The following is a 17,298-nucleotide window of genomic DNA, read 5'->3' on the forward strand; positions in this document are numbered from 1 at the left end:
TTGCCCCGCATGGGTCAGGGGAAGCAGATCGGGGATGGGGCGGGGGGGGGGGGGTGAAGATTGTTTTTTGTCTAATAGCCCCTTCCTGACCCATGCACACGCTCACTCACCATCTGTGATCCCAAAGGCAAAACACTGTCACTGTATACTTCATCAAAACTGAGTCCCTTTGGTTCTGTTTTGCCTCTGTAGGGCAGAATCGGGTTTAGTGAAACCCCCCCCCCCCACCCTGCATGCCCATTGGCCAGGCCCCTCTGGCTGGGATGGAGACTGGATTGTATCACAGCTGCACCGGGGTGTGGGATGCAGCCCCAGAGGGGGATCTGGTGTTTACCCCGTATTTACCAGCTTGAGCTTCTGCCAGCCCCTTAATTAGATTGATAGGCTTCATCGTTATGAATTCATAACCTACATGTAGCAGTTAATAAGTGAAAATGTATTACCCCGACCCTGATTTAGTTTATCTGTGGACCTCACACTATTGTAAGGATAAATCAGTCATTTAGCTGATTAAAAGAGTTCATGGGTTATGAACTATTAATGAATTCCATAATAAAATAATTGATGACATACATATCTTAACTTACCGTGTTAAGGCCTTTTAGCTTTTTTTCCTGTAGAAACACCTTCAGAGAAATGCCATCCATCCATCCATCCATCCATCTTCTACACACTTATCCTGATCAGGGTGGTGGGGGGGGCTGGAGCAGCATAAGGCACAATTTAAGAAAAAACTCACTCAATCCATGGGATACATTTTCGAGAAAATTTCTGTGGACTTAGTAACTTTTGGAAATTGAACGAATGTTTTGTTGGATTACATGAGGACTGAGTGGGTTTTGGTTGCCAATACTGTAACATATGATGAGGAAGCTTGACTCTAGTTCATTGATGGTCTCAAATCAAAAACAACAAATCATGCACTGGATGAGTTTTTGAAATTTGCTCTTCAATTCTGGGGTAAACCCTGGATATGATGACCAGGGAATGTCTCACAAAAGAACTCAGGAAAGTTAAGACCAGTCAGGTCATTGTCTGAAGTACAGCAGCCTGATATTAAGCTTGCAACACCCCCTGCCCTGGACCACCAAAGCACTGCTTCACTTGAGCAGCCAGAGCCCCCCCCCCCTTCGTCCGTATTTCTATTCTGACCCCAGAAGCTGTGTCTGCGGACACTCAGGGCAGAACGGCAGCTGCGTGAATCCTGCACGTTCCTCACATTGGGCAGCAACAAACCGCATCCTTGATTTATTTGGATACTGCTTGGCGTGTCGAGGGTGACCGAGAGATCGCAGGAGCGCAGACTGTCGGGGGGGAGTGCATCAAGCCACCGGAGGATGTGCAAGGTTATCAAGGGCTTGGATGTGAGCATCGGTCATGTGGTGAGAACAGGAGTGTGTGAAACTGTCACGTTACGGAGTGAGACCGTCCAGGTACAGCGTGTCACGTTACAGAGTGTATGGAACTGTCATAGTGCACACGGGATACAGCGGCAGTTCCGTGTAGTCACTCTCTCCGGGTGACACCGTCCTACAGAAAGATGCGGCTGTCCCCTCACACCGAGACAGACCCCACAGTTCTCTGTCCCTGTTCATACTGCTGCTCCTTTTCACTCAATCGGTCCTTGTGACATATCAAACGAACGTGACCCAGCCCCTGGCTCTCAGCCTGGTCCTCATGGCATTAAGGGCTGTGATGATGAGACGGCGGACCCCGCCAGGACGTCACAGCAGCGAAAGTAGCGGCACGTCCGTGGGCAGGTGCTGTGGTGGGGGGCCGTGAGGTAAACCCCCATCGTGGGGGTCCCATTCTCACGCAGAGGAGCCCCACCAATCCCGACTGTGCCCGGAACGCAGGAAAGCATGCAGTGCCCAGTTTTACAACCTGGACTTGAGACCTCACAACTGATCTCTAAGACCCAAATAAGGATACGTCTCGCAAAAGGAGTGCTCTCCTGGGCCGTTGCAGTTTCACAGAAATCACTATTCGAGGTGCACGGTGCGAGGATGTGCAATACGGTATAATAATGGTGACTTGTTACTCCTACACTTCATGTTATGTTATTGTTACATAGTCTGTTTCTTCATAATTTATTTTATAGTTTGACTACCTTACTTTTCTAAATAAATTACTTTTCTCTGTTGTTTAAATCTTTCATTTTATTTACTTCATATTTGTGTTGCATCAGCTTTGGAAATCACTAAAGTAATCTTGTTGTGTGGGAACTCAATGATAATAAAACCTAGAACACGGGGTATTTTCAAGTACATCTATTCTCGTGAATTGCTGTACTAAACATCTATACATAAAAATATTGCTATAAGCCATATGAAATCTATTAGCATTTTAAGATAAAAGTACTCGGTCAGTCAAAGCATCAAAGAGGATCTTTTGATAACCATATAACAGTTACTATACCCATCTTAGCCAAAGACAACATACAATTAAGAAAGTTGCATCAGACAGTCCCTGGAGAAATTTGGGGTTAAGGGCCTTGCTGAGGAGCCTAATGACAAAATCATTTGGCCCCCTCTGGGATTCAAACAGGCAACCTTCTGATTACAGACATAGCATTCTAACCCACGTAGCCACAAACCACTCTAGCTGAAAGGCCTTTCAGACACGTGACACTCTTTGAGATATGAGGCTATTTAGCAGGTTTAGTCATTAGGGATAAAAGAAATGCTAATCATAATTTAAGTAAATATTTGTTGATAAGCCCCTGGGGCAGATTGTGGAGAGGAACCATGGAGAAGAGAGGAAGACCAGAGGTAGCACATGAGCTAGATAAACAAGAGGGCTTTATAACTCAATAAACAGATCAATGAACATCAACATGGCTCATGCAGAAAAGGCACACGCAAAATAAAACTAAAATCACTGAACTCAACGGAATGGTCTTTAGCAAAGAAGACACAAACACCAGCCCAATCACAGTCAGCTGATTTTCATTAGTCGAAACGCTGGTCCAGGGCTGCTGAGAGCAAGGAGATCACTGAAAACTCCTTGATGTTTTTGTTGATATGCCCCTTAAATTCCTCTTGGACCAAAAGCAGTCCAGGTTTTTAACAAAGTCAGACCTGGAAACATATTCCTTTTTCTTGCTAAATAGCCGACACCCAGAGGGGTCCGATCCTTTCGGCCAGAACTGCACATTCAGCAGAGTGTGGCAACAAGCCTCTGGCTTTCTGTCCACCGCTGTACTGTTATTTTTGGAATGACGGGACCTTCCAGGTTGGATACGGTAAAGCAGCAACTGACCCAAGCAGAAGCAGCTTCAAGCTAAAATGTGCTTCCTATGAATAAGAGACGCAGAGTATCCACAGCGGCAAACAAGCTGGTCTAATGTATCAAAAACATCCTCCGTGACATGTGACCCATACAGTTTCGAGCGGATTTGAACAAACACCTGGCCCATCATCTTGGAAGGAGTGTGAGGGGGTCGGGCACATGGGCAGGGTCACACACATCCGGAGTCCCGGTGATTGATCACCTAGGGGGTGGACGGACCCCAGGAATGTGCGCTCATGCATGCAAGTACAAACATCTTTAGCACGTTGCTTTGCAGCTAGCCCTGGCCCCAGCCAAACACTGCTAATATTGGAAAATTGAGCTGCTTTGAACCAGGGTGCTTTTGATAACTACTTGATATGCTTCCTAGGGGATAACCTGTGGGTTTGGCTGCCAAATCCCTTTGATTAAGCGCCAGGGTGATACTGTAGTTCTTACCGCTTTGGCTGTACTTCATAACCTATCCATGGTTTTTTTGGAGGGGGGGGGGGGTTGACAGAATGTGCCTCAAGTATTGGTGGGTCAAGCAAGTCCAAGCTTCATGCAGATGTCCTGGTGATTGTGCCCTTTCCTGAAGCCACCCCCCCCCCAGCCATTCCTGTCTTGTGATAAACTGACAGACCCCCCCCCCCACCCCTTAAAGTCTTTACATGTTACCTGCCATCTTGGATGCAGCCCAACACCTATCCAACGTTGAAACCTTCACGATTAAAGCAAAGAATATTGATGCCACCCTAATTAGTATATGGCAGCATAGGATGGGGCGAACCCAACAGCATTTTTCACTTCTGGCTGAGACCTGGACCTCATCCTTTCATCCCACACGGGCCTCATTACTGCCCCCATGCATAACACACTGCAGTGGTGATCACCGTCACCATTTAGAGTGTCCAGTTCCAATGTTCTTGATCTTTAAAGACTTGACTGCCCCTTTAATAATGATGCAAATTTCTATCATTTTTATTTCTTGCGCCATATAAACCAGTACCATGTCATATGTCGGGATGCCGGTGTCTAAGCAGCAGAACTTTCTAGCAAACTAAACATCTGGTATGAAAACTTGAAATATTTAGTGACGGTCTTGCCTCTGAGATCATAATAATCTTCATTATGCACCCACTGGTTTCAGGTCTATCTCCAGTACAGGAATGTTTTTGAATATGGCATCCAAGAGTCCAGCAGACCTGCTGGTAGGAGACAGGGACAGATGAGTTCTCCCACTTAAAGGGGTTGACCCGTCCTGATTTTAACCCCCCTCCCTCCCCAATGCTCCTGTTTTTCTGGGCAAAGTACAGATGAGAGATGAGGATCCTTTGACATTAGCTCCGCAACATGCTCTGTGTTTTGCTGTTTTCCCATTAGAGATCCCTAGCCAATGTTATTACGCGATTCCCCAAAGGGCTTTTTGCCCCAGTACGCTAACCCAAACCAGCCCAGATCGAGACGGAGAAGCTCGGATTACCCTCCCTTCACACAGATCAAATACTGTATAAAAGATCACAGCTGGGACCAAATTGTGTTTTGAATTTCATTTTGTTTTGAAAATCCAGCGAAAACAGCAGCAACCAAAGTGCCCCAAAATAAAAGCTGTATGTTGTTTTCATAACTTTGTTGGTTTGTTTTTCATTACTTCAAAATACGTCCATTTTTAGCCATGTTAGGATCAGCCTCAGGGGTGTGCTGAGGAGGAAGAAGGTCCTGCATTATGACCGGTTAGGGATGTGAAGAATCAAATCAGGAGTCTAGACCAAATGTGGTCTCTGGGGCCACAGAACATTGCGTTAGCCCATTAAGACAGCAAAACGTAGGAATAAACACTAAAGGCTCTGCTGTGTGTCACAAAGCCTCTCGCTTGCTCTTTGTGCAGAGTGCAGATCATTTAAGGGCCGTTGTCTTAACCTGACGGCAAGCCACAGTGGCAATGATGGTGAGCGGTCCGGTCAAAAAAAGGCCTTAAGACTCACACTGTACTCTGAGGATGGGTACTCATGAAGGGTACTTATGATGGGTACTTATGATGGGTACTCATGATGGGTACTCATGAAGGGTACTCATCACTCAAGGGCATAGGAGGGTTTGACATTGGGTGGTGACACAGCTTCATACTTTAAATGCAAAGGTCTGTTTATTTGGGGGGGAAGGCAGAGAATGAAGCCAAATTAAATATTCTCTCCCCCCGATTCCTACACCCCTGTTTGACAGGTCAGCTTAAAGGGATTAATATGCACCATGGCCTGTTGCAGTTCTGTATCCAAGAGTCACACTTTGTCACGTTGTGTTTAGAGAGCCCCACCCTGAGGGTTTCAGGAATCTTGCATGCAAACCTCCTCCTGATACCCTTGAATCTGGATTCGGGCAGATTTTCAACCAGAAGTCGTTCCTTAACTGCATGGGATTCGAGCAGAAATCTGCCTTGGAATGGTGGTTATGGAGAAACGTCTTGGTCTGCTGAAAGATACCTAAGAGGAGTTTGGGAAATGAATACTGATGAGAGAAGCCCCACTTTAGCTAAAGTGCCTGAATACTCAAACCATCATTCTGCTGCAACTAAAGGTGCCCATGCCTGTTTGAAATAAGTTATGTGGTCATGTGAAAGTGTTAAATAATGACCTTGTTCTCTGTGTTGGTGGCACCCGTGAAGTTGTGGGGGAAAAAAACTATTAAAAAAAAAAATTCAAACATATTTTCTTCTCTAGAGATATATAATGATATTTAAATTGCAGCCGTGAAAATGTGTGAATCACATGACCAATACTGGCTTCTGAAAAATCTTAAGACTCATCAAATACGGCTGACATAGGAAAAATGTAACTCCTGAAAAAAACAGAGAATTTTGGGGTTTGTCTCGTTGCCCGTGGGGGTGCTGTGGGGGTGTGGCTGACAACCTGTCACGTTGGAGGTCTGGGTCTGATGCACATCAGTGGCAGCAGGGGGATGGGAAGCCCTGAGGGAGGGGTCAAAGGTCATGTTCATCTTTAAGTCTTAAAATGATTTGCCTAGCCCTGCCTTTTGTACCTGGGATGGTCTTGCAGGACTGGTTCGTGAATTTGCTACTGGACAGAGAGACTTAAAAAGGTTCGTTTTCCTCAGATGATTTGACTGCTGAGCAGTCTGGCCTCATCCAGCGTAAGACTGGGTTTGTTAAGACTAATAACTCTAGACTCATAACTCTGAATTTAAATCAATTTATTTATTGCACTTTCTGCTTCCACAGCAAAGTTCTGTACTGAATCAGTCAGGTGGTTCGCCATATCTCTATGTACAGTGTGGGGGAAACTAGTCACAAAATTAATCCATTACAGACAGAGGTACAAATTTCAGGTCCAGAAAGTACAAATCCAGACCAGGGTTCTGTTTCAGCCAACCAGTTGAGTGCTCTGAGAATGTGATACTATATGCTCAACTTTCTGAACCTGAACTTTCCACCTCCACTTGTAATATATTACCTTTGTGAGTAACACTGTCAATGCCTAATGTTTATGTTATGTTTACACTCCAGTAGGTATCTACATCCTAAGTACTATTTCTCATTTACACTATGACCAACGACAGCGATATTTCATCTCGGTGTACGACTCTACACCTCATATATCTGAAACTGACAATAAAAGATACATTGAAGCTGGAAAATTAAACCTTAAAAAAGGCATATCACTGTCACAATACACTGAATCATGTAAGTCTTAAGAAGCTTTTTTTCTGAGACTAATAATGGCTAATGATAGTAGGTTTGTACTCATTTGTATTACATAAAAATGCCCCTTAATCAGGTGGAGTCGGGAGGAGTTGGAAGAAAGTGCTTAAGTTATACAAGACAAAGGGACGTGGCGATTATGTGACACACCTCAGTACTAAGTAGGTGAACAGCAGAGGATGCTGGTTCCAAGTCTGCCCTTTAACCATCTGCCAGCCTGATGGTCTTTGTGATCCTTCATTTTGAATCACCTTGTTTCACTGGAATAGTGTCTGGAGTCTTAAATGCGCCAGGCATTAAAAAAGGTTCAAGTTACAGTCTTGGCTCTTCACAAGACACCAAATCACAGACCTGGAAACCGATAACCTGTCTTTCGGCTGAAGAAACAATTGCGCCCCCCCCCCACCCGTCCACTTTGAACTCCTTTAAAGCTATTGTTGTGCTCATGAGCATGTTATAGTGTACTTCGGTGTGTAAGCAAATATATTTACACATGGTTAAATTCCCGAAAAACAAAACAAAGCTGCTATTTCATTTCACTGGTCTGCTTGTTGCCTACACACGACACGCAGGGCTGCATTTATTCATGATCCTTTGTTAATGTTTACTTATTCAGCATTGCTGCTTCTTGTGTAGTACGTCTGTGCGTATATACAGCATCTATATAAATAAACAATACATACACCTGTTTGTATGCGTACACACACACTATATATGACAGTCATACATCCAACGTGCAAGCAATAAAATATTTAGAATGAACAATATATACACCGGTTTGAATGCATACTTACATTCACACACATATATATATATATATATATATATATATATAATCTGTATGTGCGCATTCAACCCGGTGTATATATTGTTTATTTATTTGTCCTAAATATTGTACTGCTTGTAAGTTGGATGTGTGACTGATTGCCAGAGGTGTGAATGCTGAGAGATGCTTTTTCTAGTTTCATAATTATATAACATATCTTTACTTTATCACAATTTGCACGGCAGCTCCGGCAGAAACGACACTTCACGGTAGCTATGTGAGACATTCTACACAAGTACTTGTATTTGGTAAGATCACTATAAAAAATCTTGAATTTTGAATCTGGGAGGGACACACCTTTTCTAACCCTTCCAAGTGTATGGGCCCCTGTCCGGTGGATTCGGAAACACGGTGGCTAAATGAGTGGAGCTCCGTCCTGGTTTCCAGATAATATGCCCCCCCCCCCCACCCCCCACCAAGCCCCCTGATGTCATTCCCTATGTCCCATGTTAAAGCTCCTTGCTGTGTCCACTTCCGAAGAGGGAGTCATTGTTGAACTTCTCCTCTTCCGTTTCTTTCTCTCCTACATATAGACGGCAGAGTGGGTTTGTGACTCTAACTGCTGCACCACATGAAATGCCCCCCCCCCCCCTCCTGAAATGGTGCTTTGTCGCAGGCGTTGCGTTATTTTGCGCATTACCAGATATTACTTTGCTGAGGTCCTCAAAGCTGTCAGCAGGCGTCCCGGCAAACGAGAGGCGCCGGCGAGCCGTCGGGCCTCATTAGGCTGGCCGCCGGCGATCCGCAGCCCAGGCCCGGCGCGCGGGGCCTCGCCGGTATGCAAACGAGCCGAGGCTGACAGGCCCACGCAGCAGCAACGCTGGGTGCCGGCGAGAGAGCACGGGGAGCCGCGGTTTGGGCGCATGGCGGGAGCACACGGTCGGGGGGGGGATAATGTGGGGTAAGACCCCTGGGGGGAGGATCGCCGCCGGCCAAGGAATCCCTAAGTCAGTAAGAGCCTTACTCAGGATAAAATGTCAGCGGGAACAGCGTGAGCGGCCAATGATGACGTTCCGCGTCATAGCAGAACATCAGGGCCCCTTCTAGTCAGTTATCGACACGCTTTTTCTGACGGAAGGAAACCACCGAAAATGACAAATTAAATCTTGCTTATAAATCTGCTTGCGGTACGTCTCGTTAAACGGTGTGGATGTGGCACCCACCTGCGCACATGGGGACCAAACCTCCGGCCCTGACAAGTCCCCGCCTACGGACGCCGTCGCTCTTAACGACGTAGCCGCCGGCTGGCATTAGCACTGACTAATTCCCAGCTGTGTAGTTTGAAGGTGCTCCACACACAGCCAGGACGCACTTGGGATATAATTGCATGTTTCCGTGGCGCGGCTGGGACAGCGGGCGTACATTGCGGCTTCCAGAATCCGCCGGGCTTCGGTGATACCTGTTCCTGCCTGTCTTCTGAGGCAGGCTGACAGGAAAGGATTGGCACAGCTCCACGCAGCTCCACCACAAAGGCTCTGGGTGAAGGCGTTCATTCTGTGTCCCATTCCGGCCTATGGGAATGTATCTGTTGGACGGGCGGCCATTTTGAATTTTGAGTGTGTTTTCCTAGTGGACAGGTGTCCAGGCCCTAGCCTCAAGCGGCCATTTGTGAGCTCCCATCACGTTGCATTCTGCATGTCTTTCCCTGTCAAAGGGCAACTTTTCTGCCTTTTTCATCCCCCTTTCAGAACGGTCTTGTCTGGGACGTCCCACACCGTAGCGAGAGGCTACGTTATGAGTAAGACACTGAATTCCCACCCCCCCCCCCCCCCCCCCGCCACACCCCCACAAACTTCCCATTATCAGGACGATGCAGAAAACGTCACCTAGGAATTTAGAAACTTCCTCCACATGATGCATAATGTTATGTAAACTTATTTGTGACAACAACAACAAATAAATAAATAAATGGGCCTCTTAATGGGTTTAATATATGCCTTCACCTCGAGCAAGCATTTTATATGCAAATGAGAAATGATTCCGAGAGGGAGAAGTGTCTTTTATCGCTTAGGAATGTGCCGTGCATCCTTCCATTGTGCAGGAGGATTAGGGCGATCTGTTATGCTTTGTTAACATGAGGCTTTCAATTCAAATTAAAATGAAACCATGTGTAGAATTAGATTAAAGACAATATGAGGCTAGTGGCTAGCCGGCTACGTGCTGGACGTTCCCCAGTAGTCGTGGCTCGTACCGGAGCAGAGGGGGTCCTGTGAGGTACGAGCTTTGGCAGTGTTGCCCAGGAATGGGGGTTAATGAGCTACGTAAAGAACACTGACCGTTGAGGGCTGGGGCGTTCTCTTGCTGCGTCAGCCGGAATGGCTGTTCTCGTGAATACCAAGCGGCTTCCTCCCCTCACTGCCAGTGACCAAACGCTCACTGTACTCTGATCCACGGGGCTAAAGCGATGGACCGGCTTTCCACTGGAAGGTGATGGACTCCCGACAGAGGTGGATAAGGCCTGTCGATGCTTACATCCCCACGGCCTGAGCGTGGAGATGGTTAACAGGAATGACACCGGCACAGAGACCTGCCAGGTGGTGACAACGGCAAGACCACGATGCTGGTCACGCCAGAGATGAGTGACGTTTCATCTGCACATATGGGGACCAGGAGTGACTCCAGTTAGGGTAATAGCCACAAGGGACTTATAGAGGTCTAGGTTAGAGACTTGGGGGGGGTGCAGTCCATTATAATGCAGCTGAGAGTCTGTCCCCCTAAGAGCCATTGGTTTGTGATGTGACTGTATCGGGGGGGCTAGCATTCATTACTGGCCCGTGACAGCTTGCCAATAGCCTTGCTGTTCAGAGTCAGCAGTAGCCGTGCACATCACCGCACCGCTGGGAGATGTCGACAACAGCAGCAAACACTCGGAGCATCCCACCATCCAGGAAGTGGGAAGGAGAAAAAGAAAAACAAAAAACAATAAGTGATGCATTTTAAGATAGCTGGATTGTGACATGGCCATCTTGTGCTATTAATGGCCCAGGATAATTGCTCTGGATTGTAATTGCAGTCTTATGCTTCAAAAGTATACTTTGTCCAACATCAATCTTCATACAGAGCTATGCCAGTTAAAGTAAAACTTTAATTTGCCTTCTAAGTCAGTTCCGCCTTTTTGTGGGAACAGGTTTGAGAGAGAATGGGGCAGAGGGGGAACCTTAAAAAAGCTAATGACAGGCATTAAACGGCACAGGTTAGAACAGGATTCTAGCGATATTGCTGAACACCGCTGCGGGTTATGAAAAATAATTAAAGATCCGTATAAGAAAAAAACAACTTGAATGTTTTGAGGAATCGTATTGCGGGTTTCTGTATTTTTATTGCGTGAGACTTTTTTTTAATTTGGATCAAAATGAATGTTATTCTTCTCACCTGCGCACGTTATTAAAGGAGAATGAAGTTGGAATGAATTTAGCATTAAAAAAAACCGCAATAGATGGGGATTAATGAGAATAGGGTGATTGGCAAACGATTTTCATTTAAACTGACGAATAGTCATAGACTTTATGCAAACTAAACGGTATTTAAAAGGTAAATGCTTTAAATGTTATGTGCTATAAATATATCAGGATATTTGCTTATATCTGCAATAAATCGATAGGCAATTTGCCTGTATTTTTGTCAGTAATTCTCCCTTTGCATTTAACTATCCAAACGCACTGAAGCTCAGCATTATACCCAAGAGTCGCTGCTGCAGACAAAGTAAATGAATCCAACGATGTAATTAGAGAAAAAAAAACTTTCAAGAGAACTTAAAAACCACATTAATCAGACTTCAGATTTTCTATCAAGGAAACTCGCCTAACATTCATCAGGATGCAAAGCCAATCTCTCTTTTAAATTGCATGTTTTCTCGCTCTTTACTCTGACTTCTCTCTGTGTCCGTCTGTTCGTCCGCTATTCTGCGCCGGCCTCCGCTGTGGTGGTACTGTGTTCAGGCTCACATGGATGATACTGAGTGCTTCAAGCAGGGCAGCTCTTTAGAAGAGATGGGGGGAGTCGGGGGTGGGGGTGTTTTTTCCAAGCCCGCTGACAGAGGAGAGTAAACACTGAGAGGCACCTTAACAGCAATAGCCCTTGATCTCAGCTCGTTAGAATGCCAGCGGCCCACTTAATAAACATCTCGTTTAATTTTAATGCGGCCGGCGCATCTCCGCAGCCCCCAAAACGATCCTTTATTTAGGTCATTTACGGCTCTCCCTCGAAGAGCACTCCGGGGAAAGCCAATCCAGTCCAGTTCCCAGCAGCTGCAGCTTCTTAAATCGGGGAAATTAATAGGGCTATCTATAAAAAATAAATAAATGATGGGCTTCAGCCGGCAAAGAGCCCTGAGAGCTTATTAAGCAAGCGCAAGGAAGATAAAGGGATTTGAATATAAATTCTGTAGCTTTTAGTGAGCTTGCCGCTTGTCTTCTGATTCCGAGGCGGCGAGTGTAAACACCACAATTATGGATTGTGTGTGAGAGTTAATTACGGCATGTGGAGGACCCCCCCCGGGATGACCGCCGGAATGTGCACACGGATGAAGTGATAGGACTCCCACCCCCAGGACTGCCCTGCTTCCCTGCGGAAAGGCCCGGAGAGAGTGGACTGAAGGGAATCGGTCTCCCTCGTTCAGTAGTCCAAGGACCAATTAGTTTTTAAGGAGAATTAGTCCAAATTGAAGAGCTGTGTGCCGTCGGGCTTTCGGGGACGGCTGACTTAATGGCTGGAAAGGACCGACAGGCTGTCTGGAGGAGGCAGTGTGAGTTTTTGCGACAGACCTGTACAAGTTGCCATATTGCATGCTGTTCCTCATTCCATGGACATACTCAAATACTTTCATTTTGCCAGTAAATGATGTACCCCAGCTAATAGACCCATACTTCCCCCATCCATTCAACGTCCTACTCAAGGCATGATCATACCATCCCCAATGCCGTGAAACTTTGGCCTTCCCAGGAAAATCAATTTTCCATAACCACTTATCTGGTATGTGGGGCTGGAGGAAGCACAGAGCACAAGACAGGAAGCCAGGAAGTACCCTGGGAAGCATGGAACACAAGACAGGAAGGCAGAAAGTACCCTAGGAAGCATGGAACACAAGACAGGAAGCACAGAGCACAAGACAGGAAGGCAGGAAGCACTCCAGGATACACAGGACCCAAGAAAGGTAGCACAGAATACAAGACAGTAAGCGGAGGATGAAAGACAGGTAGCATAGGGCACAAGGCAGGAAGCACAAGGCACAAGACAGGAAGCTTAGGACCCAAGGAAGGAAGCATAAGTCAGGAACCACAGGGCTCAAGACAGGAAGCTCAGGACACAAGACAGGAAGCACAAGGCAGGAAGCACAAGGCAGGAAGCACAGGACACAAGGCAGGAAGCACAAGGCAGGAAGCACAGGACACAAGGCAGGAAGCACTAGGCAGGAAGCACAAAGCAGGAAGCACAGGACACAAGGCAGGAAGCACAAGGCAGGAAGCACAGAATACAAGACAGTAAGCGGAGGATGAAAGACAGGTAGCATAGGGCACAAGGCAGGAAGCACAAGGCACAAGACAGGAAGCTTAGGACCCAAGGCAGGAAGCATAAGTCAGGAACCACAGGGCTCAAGACAGGAAGCTCAGGACACAAGACAGGAAGCACAAGGCAGGAAGCACAAGGCAGGAAGCCCAGGACACAAGGCAGGAAGCACAAGGCAGGAAGCACAAGACAGGAAGCACAGGACACAAGGCAGGAAGCACTAGGCAGGAAGCACAAGGCAGGAAGCACAGGACACAAGGCAGGAAGCACTAGGCAGGAAGCACAAGGCAGGAAGCACAGGACACAATGCAGGAAGCACAAGGCAGGAAGCACAGAATACAAGACAGTAAGCGGAGGATGAAAGACAGGTAGCATAGGGCACAAGGCAGGAAGCACAAGGCACAAGACAGGAAGCTTAGGACCCAAGGCAGGAAGCATAAGTCAGGAACCACAGGGCTCAAGAAAGGAAGCTCAGGATACAAGACAGGAAGCACAAGGCAGGAAGCACAAGGCAGGAAGCACAGGGCAGGAAGCACAAGGCAGGAAGCACAGGGCAGGAAGCACAGGGCAGGAAGCACAAGGCAGGAAGCACAGGGCACTAATCAGAAAACACTGCTCAAAAGGCAAGCGACACCGGACAGGATGCCGTCAATTACACAGCAGATAACGAGATACAATCACTTGTCAATGTTTTTAGACTGTGGGAGGTAACCCATTCAACATAAGGAGAACATGAAAGCATACAGAAAATGCACACTAACACAACTGGGGGGAGGGGGGGGATCAAACCCAAAACCCTAGAGGTGTCAGGCTGCCATAGCCCCCCCTCCAGGTGTAGCACACCTGTTCAGGAAACACCGATATATGGATTTCCAGGTATCTTATGCATTCTGTTCTGCCCCCCCCCCCCTGCCCCCCCCCCATCCTTTTGCAATGAGACTGTGGAGAGATAGTGACGTGATTGCAGCCACGCCCCCAGGCAGTGATGTCACATCCCATCTGAACAGTCGATAGGAATCTGTGTCGTAATCGCCGATCGATTTCCATGGAGTGCAGCTCCATTACTGTTGTTACGGGGGACTGGGTGGGGGGGCACTTGTAAGTTGAGGAAGCGGGGTGTCTCGACCTCAGCTGCAGTTTACAATCGATTAACTCTGGCGGGGAAAATAAGTCACAGAAAGGTTAACACTGCCTGCCCTGAAACATGATTATGGTACATTAGCCTTTTGGTTAAATTGTAAGGTCAGAGTAAGTTAATTAGGACTTTCTTATGGTATTAATAATGACGGGAGAGGGTCCCTCCTCCAGATACTTGTTTTTTCTCATTTCAGAAATGCAAGGATGCTACGGCTGATATGTCACATGATTGTCTGCAGAGTGCCCTGTCGACTACCTGGAAATGATTAGCAGATTCTGTGGTGTCTGGTAATGCACCGGGCTAACTGGTGCTGGGGGTGGCAGGGGAGGTGTGTGTGGATGGGGGCTGGGTGATTTATTGGAGGGCTCTTATTAGCCTGCAGTGGAGTAGGTCAAGTGTAATGCATTCTAACAGGAGCTCCAGTTAAGCCTGCTGGCACTCACAGTAAGCCCTAACTGCCAGCATCACCCAGACTTCACCCCGAAACACGTTGCGAATTTGGTACGGGGGCAGGCGCTGCCCCCAGAGCCGCGAGTTTGGAAAGGCTGGCGTGCGGGATGCGATGGCGGATGTTTACGGTTCATCCTGTTTACGGTTGCTGAGGCATCCTCCAGCGGCTAGCATCACAGGCCTAGGCTCCGTGACACGGCAAACACCTCCTCACAAGGCTGACAGAAAACCCCACGCAAATTCCTCATGTCGCGAAATCAAAGCCGCCCCTCTCCGCCATTTCACCCGGCGCCGGTGAAGCCGTCCCAGCCTCCTCCAGTCCCGTCCTTAATCTGCTCTTCGCCCCTTGATTTTTGTCATCCAGCCCTCTTCAGGTTTCGTTCCCACAGTTGGCCCTTTGTTGAAAAGCGACAGCGCTGCGGCGGGGGACGTCCTCTGCGACGGTGCGCCGAACTCGGCGCTCTCTGCCGTGCCTCGCGAGCCGCGACGGTCTGCGCTCGGGGGGCCAGCCGACCGCGGTGCGTTGCCGTGATAACGTCTCTTATCGCTAGGCTACACCCGGGCAAAGTAATCATAATTCAATAAGCGCTGTGGTGAAGATTCTGAGATACTTGTTGAGATAGGCCAATCAGATGCGGCTAATCTGTCATTAGCTTCCAGTCGCTGTAGGCAGGCCAGAAACTTTGGCTTTCACACCTGTTTGTCATCGCTTTGGCGTGGGCCAACACCGTCAGATGGGAGGGGGGACAATGGTAGCTAACCCATCCATTAAGCTTTGTTATGGGTCAATAAATCGTCGAGGGGGTGTTACGGAAAAATGAGACGCACCCCTCTGCCCCAGTTACCTTGTCAGACTCATTTTCCTACTGTCTCTCTGCTTATTAATTTAACACCCTGCCTACTTTAGAAAAGATGGCGGAAACTGTAGAGGTGCCAGGCTAACAAATTTGGGAGATGATTTATTGGAATCAGATACAAGTCCTACGGAGACTTAAAGGTCACGGGGGCAAAAGTAATGGTGAAACAAATATTTCTTAAATACTACAAATGATAAATTTACAGGCACTGTAAGGGGGGGGGGTTTCTCTGTGTTTTTTTTCCCCTACCCTTTCTACATTCTTAAGGGTAATTTACAATTGTGCTTGGGGCACTGAGCTTAATTTCAGGACATAAATGAAGGTCTTTGTGGCGCGTTGGCGTATCTTTCTTGTTAAGCAATGTTTTAGGTAGAGATACAAGAGGCAATAATTACAGGTTTGACTGAGAGAAAAACTTGAGTGAGCAGCCGTCACTGGTCCAACTTGGGAAGAAATGAAAATAAAGGATAGAATTACTGTAAAGCACAGCGAAGGTTTTCCTGGAGCTTAACGCTTTCTGTACTCTTTCCAGCGTGAGACATTTAATCAGAAGCTCCAGTGATATCTTAGATCTTGGCGTTTCTCAGCATGCAGACAAGTTTGTCATACAACAAGGTAGGCTGCTAGTAATTAAAAACTAACATAATCTCGAAAAAAAAAGCCACAGTACGGTGAAAATGAAAAGACCACTGCATGTTCACAATGATAGTGCTGCTCACCTACGAAGATCACAGCCTTTTAGCCCTAAGCCTCAATATCCTTAGCGGACTTGGAAGTTCAAGACGTTTCTGGTTTAAACTGAGGTGTTTCTCTGATGTGCTTTTTAATGGACTGGAAATATTTTCATTGCAAATGGTTTCTGCAAGAACATTCCTGTCTATTACTGTTTATGCTCACCATAAAAATGATGCCCTGAGTGTGTTTGGATAAAGCAGGAATGCAAGAGCCATACTCAGGAATCTCACGGATGTTTTTGCACCAGTGAGAACAGAGGGCTTTCATCCATCCATCCATCCATCCATCCAGCCATCCGCTTATCTATTAAAATGTAGAGATTCCAGATCCCCTGACTCTCTTTGTATTTACCAGGTTAAACTCTCGTTACTGTGCTAAGTACTGTGGTCTTACACTAGTGGCAGTGCCTCGGCAGAACGTGGGCCAATCCTACCATGATCACGGCACCCACATAACACCCCCAAAAAACTTTTTTTCTAATGTCTGTAAAATTTGTAAGTTACTGAAGCTGTTTTCTCATAATAACAGAACATTTTTCTTGAGATCTCGAGGCTGCATGTTTTAGGTCTGTAGCTTCTATACAGTTCAGTTTACACTGAAGAAGTCAAGTTAACATTTGATACATTAAAATCACAGCCATTCTGTCATTTCAAATCCAGTCCGCTGGGGTGCATTTATTTACACAGTATAGGTGTGAGGAATGTGCCATTTTCTTCCAGCGTCTTTCCATCTTGGTCTTTTACGCTCTCATATAAGCCCACATGTTGCCTGCTTTGTCAAATACTGACTTACAATAACCTTA

This window comes from Paramormyrops kingsleyae, chromosome 11 (assembly GCF_048594095.1).
Source record: "Paramormyrops kingsleyae isolate MSU_618 chromosome 11, PKINGS_0.4, whole genome shotgun sequence".
NCBI classification, from domain to species: domain Eukaryota; kingdom Metazoa; phylum Chordata; class Actinopteri; order Osteoglossiformes; family Mormyridae; genus Paramormyrops; species Paramormyrops kingsleyae.